The sequence below is a fragment of the Schistocerca americana genome, chromosome 1, assembly GCF_021461395.2.
Source record: "Schistocerca americana isolate TAMUIC-IGC-003095 chromosome 1, iqSchAmer2.1, whole genome shotgun sequence".
Taxonomy (NCBI): domain Eukaryota; kingdom Metazoa; phylum Arthropoda; class Insecta; order Orthoptera; family Acrididae; genus Schistocerca; species Schistocerca americana.
The window spans coordinates 298847855-298862185 of record NC_060119.1 but is presented as its reverse complement, the minus strand read 5'-3'; the positions used below and the strand labels follow the sequence as shown (position 1 = coordinate 298862185).

The following is a 14331-nucleotide window of genomic DNA, read 5'->3' as shown; positions in this document are numbered from 1 at the left end:
ACCTTAATATTTTACTGTATGTTACATGGTGCTAATAGAGTCAACTGTACTAAAATCTACTTTATCCATTTTATAGTTTTTAAGAAATACTTTTTTAAATTTATTAACAAAAAAATATTAAATTTTTTCTGCAGAAAATATTTTTTGTGAACTTCCTAATGGGGGAATATTAATGAATGTAGTACCAGAGGTGGCTTTTTATGTAACACAGAGTCTCTGAAAATTTCATTCATTTATCTATGATAGTTTCTGATATAATGGGGCATATGTACAGAAAATTTTAGTTTGTGGGAAATTGACTTTCAAGAAAAACTTTTGAAACTTGTTACTTACAGTTAATTAAAACTGTTCTGCTGCATATGATGGCCCTTCTTTGGCCTCTAGCAGGTCTTCCAGCTTCTTTTCCACCTTCCTGGATGTTTGTCTTGTTTTCTTGGCCATATTAGATGCAGGCCTGTCTGCATCGACTATCCTCATTTTATCACAATGTTACAGCCCAGTGATCATATTTTCACCAGTATTAATTTCCAGCTTTTTCAGTACCAAACACTTTGCAATATTACCACAATTGAATGTAATAACAGCATCATGAACTCCTAGTTTCATTGTATAAATGCCTACAAATACAGTTTTAGGAAGGCGGTTCCAAATCATGCTGTTGAAACATTCATTTGGGTTCTGTGTCTGCCCATGCAGACATTTCATTAGAAGGTCAGGATGAGCCAAGTCTCTGATAATAGGTTTAATTGCTGTAATAACAGCAGCAGGAAGAGAATGCTGGTGAGAATAAGATTCTCTAGTTGCTTGAGCACTATCGTATTTGCATCATGAATTTTCTCCTGGTGGACACAATCCATGACATGGCTTATCATCAGTAGAGGACTTATGGAAGAAATGGCCCAAACATCTCTCTTCATTGCCTCCAGACGTTCTTTATTTCTCTTAATTGCCTGCCCATAGTATACCTGCAAGTTTTCTATAACAACTACTCGAAATCGCATTTGAACAAAACTAACCACGTGTTTGAAAGCGTGTTGTTTACAAACAAAAGAATACCGATGGTTGCATCGTTCCAAGGATAGCCAACACACTTATATGCAGAAAAGTGGATGACAGAAAAGCAGGTGTGGCACATAAACACATAAAGTTCTGTGATGTCAGTAAAAGTTATATTGACTCAATTGAAAAAGACTTTGAACTTTCCATTACTAAACTGCCAGAGCTTAATTTTCATAGTTATTAACATACATTGAGCACCAAGTGGAAACCTGCCAGTCGTCATGAATAAACTAGAGGTTCTGCTGATCAGGATCAGTACACTAAATATGAAGATAGTGCTTTGTGGGGATTTCAGTATTGATTTTTCAGAAGACAGCAGCACCTGAGATGCTTTGATAAATATGACCAATACATTCAATATGATCCCCACAATATACTCCCCAACAAGATTAACAGAATGCACAAATTCCATTATTGACCAAATATTCATCTCAGAAACAAATTATAGAGTCACAAGCAGAGTACTGAGCATGGGTTGTAGTGATCATGAGGCACAGCTGCTGTGTATATGGGTCCGGCCATCCTGATATAGGTTTTCCGTGATTTCCCTAAATTGCTCCAGGCAAATGCCGGGATGGTTCCTTTGAAAGGGCACGGCCGACTTCCTTCCCTGTCCTTCCGTAATCCAATGAGACCGATGACCTTGCTGTCTGGTCTCCTCCCCCAAAAACAACCCAACAACTGCTGTGTATAGAAATGCCAACAAGTAGTAGCAGTTCCAAAAAAGTAGTTGAAAAAAGAACCTTTTCTGAAGATAGCATTAGAATTTTTAATCTCTGGGGAAAATTGGGAAAGCATTGCCACCCAGAACAATGTTGATAGCATGTACATGAGTTTTCAGAGCATCTTTCTTCACTATTTTAATGTAGCATTTCCAAAAGTAGTAAAAACAGTATAACCTAACAATAATAAGTAATGAGTAACTAAAGGCATAAAAATTTCCAGTGAGAGAAGCAGATTTATGCAGTACTGTTGAAAGAAATATAGAGTAACCCAAGAATTCGTAGATTATTCAAAGGCCTACAAAAGAATCTATGGTAGAGTAGTCAAAGAGGCAAAAATTATATGGAATGACAATTTGATAAGAATCTCATCTAACAAAATGAGATCCACGTGGAGAGTTATAAAGAAAGAAACTTGTAGTTCAGCACCAAAGAAAAATTCATTAACACTAGAAGGCTCAAAAGTCACAGACCCAAATTCAGTTGTGGAAAAATTCAATGAATACTTCTTCTCTAGCTGAAGACCTCATTCAGGTACACTTTCAAGGACCAGTCCCAAGTTTCTCCAGCAAGTCAGTGATCTCGACGGCTTCTATGTATGTTTATGAAACAAACCCCAATGAAATTATAAGTAAAATTAAATCATTAAGCAATAAAATGTCAAGTGGTCTTGATGAAGTACCTGATTTCATATTAAAAGCATGTGATCACCACATAGCAAACCCTTTGGCAAAAATTTTCAACCTCTCTTTAAAAGCTGGTGTATTTTCAGATATTTTTAAAATAGCAAAAGTTTTACCACTGCTAAAAAAAGGTTCTTCTGAAAAAATATCAAACTAATGACCCATGTCACAGTTAAGTTCCTTCTCAAAAATTCTAGAAAAACTCTTCTATGACAGGCTTTTAAGTTTCATAAATAAATATGCACCCCTTACAGTACAACAACATGGTTTTAGGAAGTCTAAATCTACACTGACAGCAATTTTCAAATTCTTAGACTCCATTTTAAAATCCCTTGATCAACATAAATTAGCTGCAGGTATTTTTCTAGATCTATCAAAAGCCTTTGACATCCTGGACCATAACATTCTGCTCAAAAAATTAGAAAGACTAGGAGTAAGGTGTTCATACCTAAAAAACTGCAGGCAGAAAGTATCACTTCAGTATGAATTCAACAAAATGAATAAACCAAGAGACAACTCCTTTCTTTCTAGCGAATTACCAATAAAATATGGTGTACTACAGGGCTCAATCTTACGTCCACTACTCTTTTTGATTTATGTGGACGACTTAGTTGAATATATGAGTCCCACAAAAACTATCCTGTTTGCTGATGAAAAGACTTTCTGAGTGGTTCACAAAAAACAAACTCATTATAAATACTGAAAAAACTGTGTGTGTTGATTTTCATTTAATTCCTCCAACTAATCAAATGTCTATTCAAGCACAATTAAAAAATGACCCCCTAGAAAATGTATGTGTCACAAAATTTTTGGGTCTATGGGTTCAGCAAGACAAAGTGGGACACACATATAAATAACTTGTTTAGGAAACTATCATCTGTGTGCTATGGCCTAAGTATTTTAAAGGCTACAACAAGCAAAACAACAGTACTGCAGGCATACTATGCACAGTTCCACTCACTAGTCCGATATGGGATCATTTTCTGGGGATACTCAACTCACAGTGTAAAGGATTTTAGAATGCAAAAAAGAGCTCTAAGAATAATTTGTGGCCTTAAAAAGATAGAGTCCTGCAAATCCCATTTTACTGAGCTTCGTGTTCTAAATGTTCCAAGTTTCTTCATCTATGAAACTATCTTGTTCACTAGGGACTACCTCCTGAAAACAGGCAAACTGCTACAGAACAAAAATATACACAACTATAGTACCAGAGGGAAATCAAATGTACATCAAAAATATCACAGAACAACCATCTATCAGAGGAGCATAATTAACATTGGTGTAATACTACACAATAAGATACCAGGGGAAAAAAAGTGCTACTCATCCAATATTTAAAGCTAAAGTAAAGGCATTTCTAATAAAGGACTGTTTCTATTCTGTTAGAGAATTTCTGAATATGTAACAGAATTAATTGTAATAGGTACCTATTTTTAATTTGCCTACTATTTTGCTAATACTATGTATTATTGTAACTTATCTTTGACCTGTCCAATATCAATTGTACAATTTGTGCTATAAGATAAAACTGGACCAATAAAAAATCAAATCAAATTAAATTATTCAAGAGACTGTTGGTTAAATAATGCTTCAGGAACTTTCATTAAGAAACTATATTGAGGATCTCACTGTTCATGATAATGAGTGTTCACTTACTATTTTAAGATCAAGCTAATAAAGTTGAAAAATTTTAAAGGTAAAAAAAAACTTTTATTAAGGAAATGGTACCTGCCCGTACTCCCCACAACTTCCACATATTCAAGGTATGGGCATTCGGGCATTGTCTGATGTTTTCATCGATATATATCCCAGCTAATGCCTGCGGGGCCATGTCAATAATAAATGATAAGAATTGGTGATAATAAATGATAAGAATTGGTGATTTTGTTGCTGACATTGCATGTTTAGTGTCAAATGGTATATAATATGTAATTCTTCCATACAACATTAAGTAATGAATAATAAATGTGAAATATGACTATAAATGGTGTGATACTTGAAACTGTTTATTTTAAATTTGATCCCATATGAGATTCAAGACTGTTATGTTACACAATTATAGCAGAGATATGAATAAACAGTTTATCTATTCTTGCCTTTGGAACTATTAAAGTGTTCAAAGTATTTCTCTTTCAAAGAAGTTAACCTCAGCAGACTTAAACACAGATTTATGTAGCCTCTTGCATTGTCTCCTGCTTTAGGACAAGGAAAAAATTGGACAGAAAAATGTCACCAAAGGGACATTTCAACTTGACTAGGAAATTGCTTTGAATTAATTAAATACTTTAAGCTGTACATGGTCAAACAAATCATACCACAGAGCTAGAACTTTTCATTATGGTTGCAGAAATGTAGATCCGATATGAATATTTACTTCTTAAAGATTTGATTATTTTTCTTGTTTCAATGATGATGTGGGAAAAATTTAATTTCACTGGTTTTTCTATGTATTACTTCTAAACTACTTCTTCTAAACTGCTGACTAATTATATGGCACACATCAAGAAAGTAACCAAACACAGAAACCAATAATGATATATGGTACTATATGTAACTATTTATGAGATCGCTGTTATGCATTGACTCCACAGATATTTGAATGAAACTACCTTATACGCCTAAGGAGGATTACCGGGTTGGTTGCACCAATAATCACACCCATTTAGCAATAGTTCATTTATTGACCTTAACACATACAAGGATCACAAAGAACTGATCTGAACATGGCGGAACAGCCAAAGATAATGCTTAGAGTCCAAAGATGAATGCATATCGATGTTGGTATTGATGTCATTGGTGCCACATAGCCCAGCCCCCCCCCCCCTTGCAATGCGGAGTAGAGAGAGGCCGGGGGGGGGGGGGGGGGGGTGACTATGGTGTCAGTAGGGGTGGTCCGCGGGAACCGGACCACAGTCAGCTCGACAGTGTCGTCGGGGAGCTGCGTGGGTAGATGTCATGAAGGAAGGTTCGGCACCGAACCTGGAAGTCGTTGAAGGGAGCCGGGTGTCGTACCTGGGCGTGCTGGCCGTGCGGCAACAGGTAGGCTGGTGGTTTGCGGTTGGAATGGAGTGAGGACAACAATGTCTCCGGTGGGCACGGCGAACACAAGAAGCATGTCCAGGTCGACGTCGGGTGGGAGGGAAGCACATTTCACCAGGTGGCAGGGAATGGCGGAGGTTGTGTCATGAGCACTGAATGAAGAGAAACACACGACGAACAGTGAATAACCATGCAGTATTATTGAGATGTCATGGATTTTGTCTGGGGGGACATGCACAAACACCTCGAGCGAGGGCATGTTCAAGATGGGGGGTGTGAGAAACCTCGACAGGGCGAGGCAGGCGATGGTGGAGAGGTTGAAGGGACCAGCGAAGGGCCCAGAGGCAAGGGCGTGATCATAGGTAAGCTCGACGTGGGGAGCATGTGGTCACTTGACTGAGTGCTTGAGACCTGAGTAGGGGAGTAGGGGACGAGGTCGGAGGAGAACTTGACGATTGGAGCTGGAAGTCACTCGATCAATTGTGTAAGTCCGACGTGGAGGGACTGGTCAGAGTGTCATGAGCCACGACAGTGAGTGGTGTGGTCATGGCCTGAAGGGGGGTAGAAGAAGGCTCGACATGAGCAGGCTTAAATCTGTTGAGAGAGACTGTAACAGCTGAATCTTTCATCTGGATGTCATAGGTGTTTGAGCGCCGGAAAACTCTGTATGGGCCAGTATATGGAGGTTGGAGGGGAGCACGGACAGTGTCATCTCTGAGCATGACGTACTCACAATTGTCCAGAGATTTCAGGACGTGAACCTCTGGGTGGGAATGGCTGGCGAGTGGAGAGATATGGAGGTTGATGAAGTGGCGTCTGACGCAGTCCATGAAGGAAGGTAAGTCATACTGAGGGAGAGAAGCACAAGGGCTCACAAGTTCGCCAGGGAGAATGATGTTCTGGCCGTATACGAACTCGGCTATTGTGCCTTTGAGGTCTTCCTTATAGATTGCACAAATGCCGAGTAGCACAAGGGGAAGGGCCTCCGTCCATAGAGAGTCATGGCATCGAATAGCCACCTTGAAAGTGCAGTGCCAGCACTTGACTACCCTGTTACTTTGTGGGTGATATGTTGTGGTATGGATGTGCCAGATGCCGCAAATGTTACAAATCTCACTGAACAGGGCCGACTCAAATTAGTAGTTCAGAAATCTGATTTTTAAGTTCGGAGAGGCACTCAGGACAAATTCGATGTGGTTTACTGGAGATCGGGGGACCTGGCGTGAGGCGAAGCTTGTGAACCGTGCCATTGGTGACGACGGAAATGTTGCCGGCGGCACGGGAGGCAGTTTGTTTACAATGTGTGGCAGGCGGGGCAGGCAAGGCATGGTCGTGTGTTCAGAGCCACTCGGTGGATCTGACGGGAGCCGAGGCGGCAAAGTGTCCCAGGAGTCAACGCGACAAAATGGCCGCCAGCCCGAAGCAGTGACACCGTGGTCGGGCGAGCTCGGTGGAGCTCGTGAGGCGTTGGTGAGTCCATTGTCCGAGGGCGCAGCATGTGGCAGCACGGTCACGGGCGAAACGCTTGGCACAAGAGCACTGTTTGTGTTGTCAGTGGCAGTCGCACGGCAGTGCGCAGGAGCCAACGTTGCATAGTTTGAGGTGCTTTCCGCAAGGGGCGGGGTAGGGTAAGAGCCGTCAGTTTGGGAACAGGTGACGCTTGTTGCACATGAGCACTTGTGTCCGGCCGAGTGTCAAATGCTGCCGTGTTAGGAGGGTGTGGCCCTGCAGAACTGTCAGTACATGTTATGTCAGTCTTGATAGCACAGTTGCGAGGGGTAGCGGGAGGCTCGATTGCTGAGACTACAAGCAGATTCGGCGCACTTATTGACCTTGCTTTGTCCTTGCTGTAGTGTCTGTAATTCCTTTGCTGCTTCGGAGAGCTGGAGCTGTGTTTCGTAGAGCCAGAGGGAGAGCTCGAAGTTTTCCTTGCATAGGTGAGCGACATGTTCGAGCTCAACAAGACACTTGTGCATGGTTTCTTGTAATGTCATGGACAGAGACGAGCATGTACGGATGAGATGAGCCTGGACCAATGTGTCACAGGGGGGGTTTGCTCAACCGAGCACAGGGGAAGTGAGTATTGGACGGATGATGAAACACGGTGTTTCACACTAGGTCCGGCAAAAGTTTGTGGTGTCGCAAGAAGTCAATGCCTAGTATAGGTTCGTCAATTTCCCACACTAAAAAAGTCCACTCAAGTTTGCAGTTTGCGGAGAGGGAGACGACGTGGGAAGTTGAACCTGAGCATTGTAGTTTAGTTGAATTCATAGCTTGCAGAGAAGTATGATGAGGGCAGATGTTTTACGATGCTAAGGACATAGGCAGCAGTGAAACATTGGTGCCTGTGTCCGCTAGGAAAAGGTATCCCGACGAAATATCTTTAATGTAAAGTCGTCCGCAATTATCCGGTCGTTCCAGAACAGAATGGAGCACTGTGGAGTGCCTGTTATGATGTGCACAGGAGGCGGCACCTGGGCCTACCTGCGATTGGCATTTGGAAAGTAGCAGGGTGGTCTGCAGTTTCGTGCTGCCTCACCAAACCACGTGTGGAAGTAACAGTACGGGTAGTGCGGTTGCATTTCCTGTTGAAAGTTCGTTGCCAGTGGTGGTGGCCGAGGTTCGGTGGCCAGAGCGGTTCTGTTGCAGGAGGGGGCGTGACCATGAGCGGAGCCGGTGATGTCCCAGTTGCTTGTTTACTGCTTCCCGGAACATGCAGAATGGTTGGTACAGTATGGCCCTGGCCGCATCTGGCCGCAGGGCGGTGAGACTGAACCTGAGACTTGTCAGGTAGGCAGTGGCTGGTGAAATAGAGCAGTGATGCATCATGTAGCTTGTCAACAATTGTCATTCTTTGCTCGACAGGTTCAGAAGACCTTTGAGCCAGAGCAAAGCGGATGTGAGGAGATAGTTTATCTGACCAGATGGCGAGGATAGCTGTGTCAGAGAATAGATTGGCACTGACCAGGGCACATAGCTGTCTCCAGAGCTGGGAAGGTTTGTCATTGCCTAGTCGCTCGACATGGAGCACTTGCGGTATTGCTGCCTCAGTTGAGTGTGCAAGCCGACATAGAACTGTCTTTTTGGCTAGAGTGTACCGGGTAGATGAGTCTGGGGCATCGACCAGGTCAGCAATCAAGTCCTCCTGGTCATGGACGTGGGTGATGAGGCACAGAAACCGGGTTGACTCGTCGACTTTGTAATGGTTGAACACTTCGTCCACAATTTTGAACCAGGTTGTTGCTCTGTCAGGATTAAATGGCGGCAGTGTCAGTAAGCGTTGGGGCACTGCCTGAATTGAGCTGTTGTTGCTGTAGTATTCCAGGAGAGTGTGCCTCCAAGGGATGTGGCAATGATGGCTGTTTGGGTGGCAGCATGTAGGTGACATATTGTGGTTGAGCGCGATCCGTCGCAACGCGGAAGGCTGACGTGGGTGAGACACCGTAATGTGTTGATTGCAGCTGCAGAAGCTTGACACGTTGCGGGTGTGTTCGGATTGACGCGTCGCGGAATACCGACGTGGATGAGGCACTGAGATGTACCAAGAATGGTAGCGGAAGCTCGACTGGAGCCGGTGCAGGGGCGACAGGTGAGAAAAAGTTCAAAGTTTGAGAATGCGTGTTAGTCCACGGAAAGCTTGACGTATGATCAGAGCCGGGGCCACGTATGTTGCAGGGAGGCTGTGGAGGTGCGGGCTGTCCAGAAGCACAGTGTGGGAAATGATGTCAAACGAGGGACGGAATGTGTAAATGTTCACTGTTCATAGTCACTCCACTCAAAATGGTGTACGGACAAGGTGAATGTCATGGCACAAAACACTGAGGTGTAGCAGTGGGACGGAGGTGGAGGTCAGGCACAGATAACAAGTTATTGCTCCTGTTGCAGGCCGAGGTATCGAAGTAGGAAGGCATGTGCTGATGCTGAACCGAGGCAGGCGCGGGCGTGGTTGGATGCTGAGGAGGTAGACTTGTGAACGAAGCAGTTCCGGCCGCGTGGCAGGTATCTGCATGGTACTGCACGGATTGCGGTGTGACAAATCGTTGTCCTGGTGGTAGTAGGTTGTCCGATGAAGCATTTGCAGAAATTGGCATTGGTCCCGCACTGCACGGAGATCCGTAAAAGGTAACTGCACAACTGATGAGGAAGGGCATGTCGATCACAAAATCCGGTGTTAGGCGCTGGGCCGAAGTCATTGTTCGAATGCTGTGTCGATGTAATACATGTGAAAATAGCTGACGCGGAGGTTGCGGACACAGTAAAACGGCGAAAACTCGGGGTCACCAGTAAGGAGGATTACCAGGGTGGTTGCACCAATAATCACACCCATTTAGCAATAGTTCATTTATTGACCTTAACACATACAAGGATCACAAAGAACTGATCTAAACGTGGCGGAACAGCCAAAGATAATGCTTAGAGTCCAAAGATGAATGCATATCGATGTTGGTGTCAATTTCATCAGCGCCACAGGCCTATGAGAAGCTGGGTGAAGCTATTGATAGATTACTGTAGACAGTTATGTCAATGTATCAGTTATGTTGTGTTCCTGTTTTCAACAGTGGCCAAGGGTAAAAATTGTACACTTATAGTCTAAGTTCTGCATGACTGCTCCAAACAAATTTATGTAGAGAGCAATTCACTGTACGAACAGTAGCCATCTTATGAATAACCAGAAAAGACACCTTGGACAGATGTAGCTTCCAGTGTTTCAGTGTATATCACTGAAAACTATCTCCTGTGGAGAGACAACAGTTGTACGTGCATCTACCCCTGGCATATCTTACACCACAAAACTGCCGTACATATCTCTTTTACTGATATGAATAGGTCAAATAGAGTATCCTCTCAGAAGAAAAGAAGTGGTTATGCCCATATGCATATGATAACCAAATCTGTGTAAATTTTTAAAAACTGTCAAAATATTATACAGAAGAAAATCTCTTTATTAGTCTACAACTACAGAAGAGAAAAAAAAAATCATAAGGTTAATCAGAGCACATTTTACTAGTGGTTAAACTGCACACCAAAGTTTTTGTATTAAATAAAAATAATAATAAAAAATATTAGAAAAATTAGGGAAGGAAAGAGCTAAAAGACAAACTTGTCCTGATCAAAAGCAAATTTTAAAGCAGGGAATATAGTAGTTGCATTTGACACATATGTTTCCACATTACGCTTAACACTTTGGAGAACAGGCCCAAGTATAATGTGCTCACCACCTGTCACTTGAAATCTGCATTCATTTCATATGAAAGCAAGGAACAGACATCCTGCTACCTGTCACTTGACAGGTTCTGCCTTCCGTAGTCTGTTTATAGAATTACTTTCAAAGAAGCAGTAGCAAACATTAGAGCTATTTGGAATTAGACTTGGAGAAGATGAGACCATTCATTGGCAAAACAGGCAGAAAAGAAGCAAAGTAGTATTACTCTGATTGAAAATATCTATCTGCATGCCAGGGCACTTCAACCTTTCCATAGGAAAGCCAATTAATTGTGAAATTCCTCAAGAACTCACCTCACACTTTTTTAAGGATGATTGTACTTTTTGCCATTGTTATTGCATCATTTGAAATCTATGGAAGAACTAAAATAAGGATGAAAAACTAATGTTGAAGGTTGGCCTTTTCTAGTGTGTGTTACCCTTTAAGATTGACATATCAAAAACAAATGTATCATTAAAATTCTTAATAACAGCATAAATGGTTGGTCTTCTAGGCCCAAAAATTTTCTAATTGGCTTGTCCTCAAAGTGTTAAATTTTGATTGAGAGTGAAATGCTCCATGATTTAAGAAATTCATCACACATTCTCAGACATAACGTAATTCATCTTGCATAAAAGGAAACTTACTTTGAAAGTAATGCTTCTCAAACCCCCATTCTCAATATTTTCCTGAAACCTGTTAGAAATGTAAACATTTTTGATGTCACACTCATTGAAAGCAGTTTGTCATTACAAAGCATTGCATAGTCTTCAGCCTAAAGCCTTTGACACGTTTTGTCAGCAGACACTTGTGTGAGCACTGTCTTTTGTTGTTGTAAACGGCTCATTTTCTTTGCAACTAAAGTTTTGTGTTGGTTTTCTTGCCTTGTTTATGTCTTATTGCTGCAGTGTTATTCTGCAATAGTAGGTTAAAGTAAAATTCTTTCTTAGATTATCAGTTCTTACCAGTCAAAATTACAATATTTAACTAAAAACTAAAACAACAAAAAATTACCAGAATTCTAAAAAACTTCTTTTCTTCTCCTGTATTTTTGTGGAATGAAAAAATTCCCAAATTTTTCCAATATTTCCTGTGTGCCTCATGAATATACACACTGAAAAAGATCCACAGCTCTCTGTCTCACTAAGCCTATATGGGGTACTGAAACTGGTCTCCTTATTCAACTAAAACCATTACTAAACTGCAATATGATTGTTACTGTGTATCAAAGGCTGCTATTTACACTTGTGAGATCATCAGCAAGTGAAAATTAAAGTCTAAGTCATTGAACTGTGTACTATACTGTAACAGGCCAAGATTTACCACTGAGCAACACAACACAAACAATAAATATGCATCACAATACACCTGTACATTTCACTTTTTTAAAGTTAATATTTCAATTCTTATATTGCTGCATAGTATTACATTAGTATTATTCATGTATGTTCACTTTTCTGTGATTTTTCTTTTATTTGCATTCATCACTGTCTAAATGAAATAACTGACTGGATGAAATAATGATAGCGTTATGCAAGAAACTGAATTGTTAAATCTACATAATTTACGTAATTTTTACAAAAGTACATTAATTTTGAAAAGTGACAATTATTGGAAGAATGTGCATGCTAATTAATATTATAATTCTTGCAGGTGAATCCTAAAGCCCAACATAAATATGAAAAAATATTGAAATATGTTTTATGTGAAAAGTCCTATTTCATTAAAAAAAAAGTAAAATTTTGATAAAAAGTTGTCATTGTAATCATATTAAAACAAGAAAAAATAAAGCAAATCTTGTAGCAAAATCATTTTAATTGTAAAACTATAATTATATTGTAAACCCTAACTTTCCATTGATTGTCAAGAAGTTTAAAAAATGATTGCAGCTGCAAATACAAGAATCTTAGCGAAGTTTTCTCAGTCTTGCAGTCAGAGGCAGGGCCATATTGTCAAAAAATTTAGTTCGTGTGTTAAAAAGGGTTATGATGAATACATGAAGAACATTAAGAGATTTGCCATAAGAATTTGTAATTAATCAAAATCTTCCAAATCAAAGAGGAATATAGAATAATGAAAAAAATTCTTCTGTAATGGACAAGAATGATATAGAAATTTGACAAACGTCTCTCAACACCCCTTTTCAACAAGATAAGTAACCAATTACTTACATAACAATTTCTTGCTCCAAAAATTTTTATCATATTACAAGAAACTCAGTATTATGGTGTGGATATCGCACATAATTAATTTTTAATTGAAATTTTGACTGAATTTTTCTCTACATTGTGAGCAGGAGTGTTTCAGTATCAATATGACTGTTGGAAAATCCCTTGCTGTGAAACATTTGCTACAGTTGCTTAGGTTTATTCTCCTATAAAGTGTCCACAATATACATGGTCCAGTCACATTGATGCAACCACTGCCTGTGTTTGATATCAACAATCAATAACCACTCACTGACAGCAAGTAACAGCACTAACAGTGGAGGGTATATAAAGCGTGTTGGGGAGATGTGGAAAACAGTGTAGTCTTTGTCATAATGAAGAAATGGATAGATGAGGGAGCAGTATTGTCTGGGTATCATTATCATGGCATTCTCTGGGTGGTATGATTATCCTGGAAGGCCCAATGGATGAACAGAAGTACACATACTTCCTTGGGGACCATGTCAACCCCTATATGCCTTTTTTTTTTTTTCTCGGCATTATGGCATATACCAGCAGGACAATGCAATGTGTCACACAGCTTGCAGTGTATAAACTGTTCATGCTATGGATCTTCACCAAGAAACCTAGTGCAGCTAACCATGGCACAGGAGTTGGCATGGCTCCACATCCCTGACGTTATCTTACAAAACCTCACTGACACACTTCCTGCACATCTGCATAGCAAAAAGTGGATATTCTGGCTTTTGACAGGTGCTCATTAATGCGACTATGCCATGTACTACCAAATATAACTCTTCATTACACTGAAATGATCCTTGTATGTGATTCAATTTTTTCTTTGTAGTGTACTAGCAAGAAATGTGGCAAGATTTCTTAGAGAGGTAGCGGTAGAAGACTGTTTTCAGAGTTACAATACTGCATTTAGAACACTATTTCATGATCATCTAAGCTCATTTGCAGTTAAAGCATTGACACATTTTGGCTCATGGGTAGGATACTAAGAAAATACAATCTATTTACAAAGGAGATTGCTTACAAAACGGTTGTACAACCCATCCTAAAATAGTGCTAATGTTGGTTGGGGCTCATACCAAATAGGATTACCAGTGGATGTAACATATATACAAAGAAAAGCAGCAGGAATGGTTACAAATTTGTCTGATGCATGAGGAGAGCATTGTTGAGAAGCTGAAAGGACTGAACTGGCCAACTTTCAAATAGAGACCCAAACTATCACATGAAAGCCCACTTATAAAGCTTCAAGAACCAGCTTTAAGCAAGCAATCTTGTAATATATACTGATCCACGTGTACAACTCCCATGCACATTGTGAAAATGAGATTATGATAATTACAGAGGACAGAAGTGAATGTGATGGCAAGAAACCCTAATAACAGTTACAATGAGAAGTGCCCTCTGCCATGCACTTACCATTGATATACATAGTAATAATG

The 14331-nt window shown here is 40.5% G+C and overlaps 1 protein-coding gene across 2 annotated transcripts in view; it reads right to left on the bottom strand.

Moving 5' to 3' along the window:
• LOC124595276 (progestin and adipoQ receptor family member 4) overlaps positions 1–14331 on the bottom strand; it is a 194963-nt gene that overhangs the window by 28036 nt on the left and 152596 nt on the right. The window lies entirely within an intron of this gene.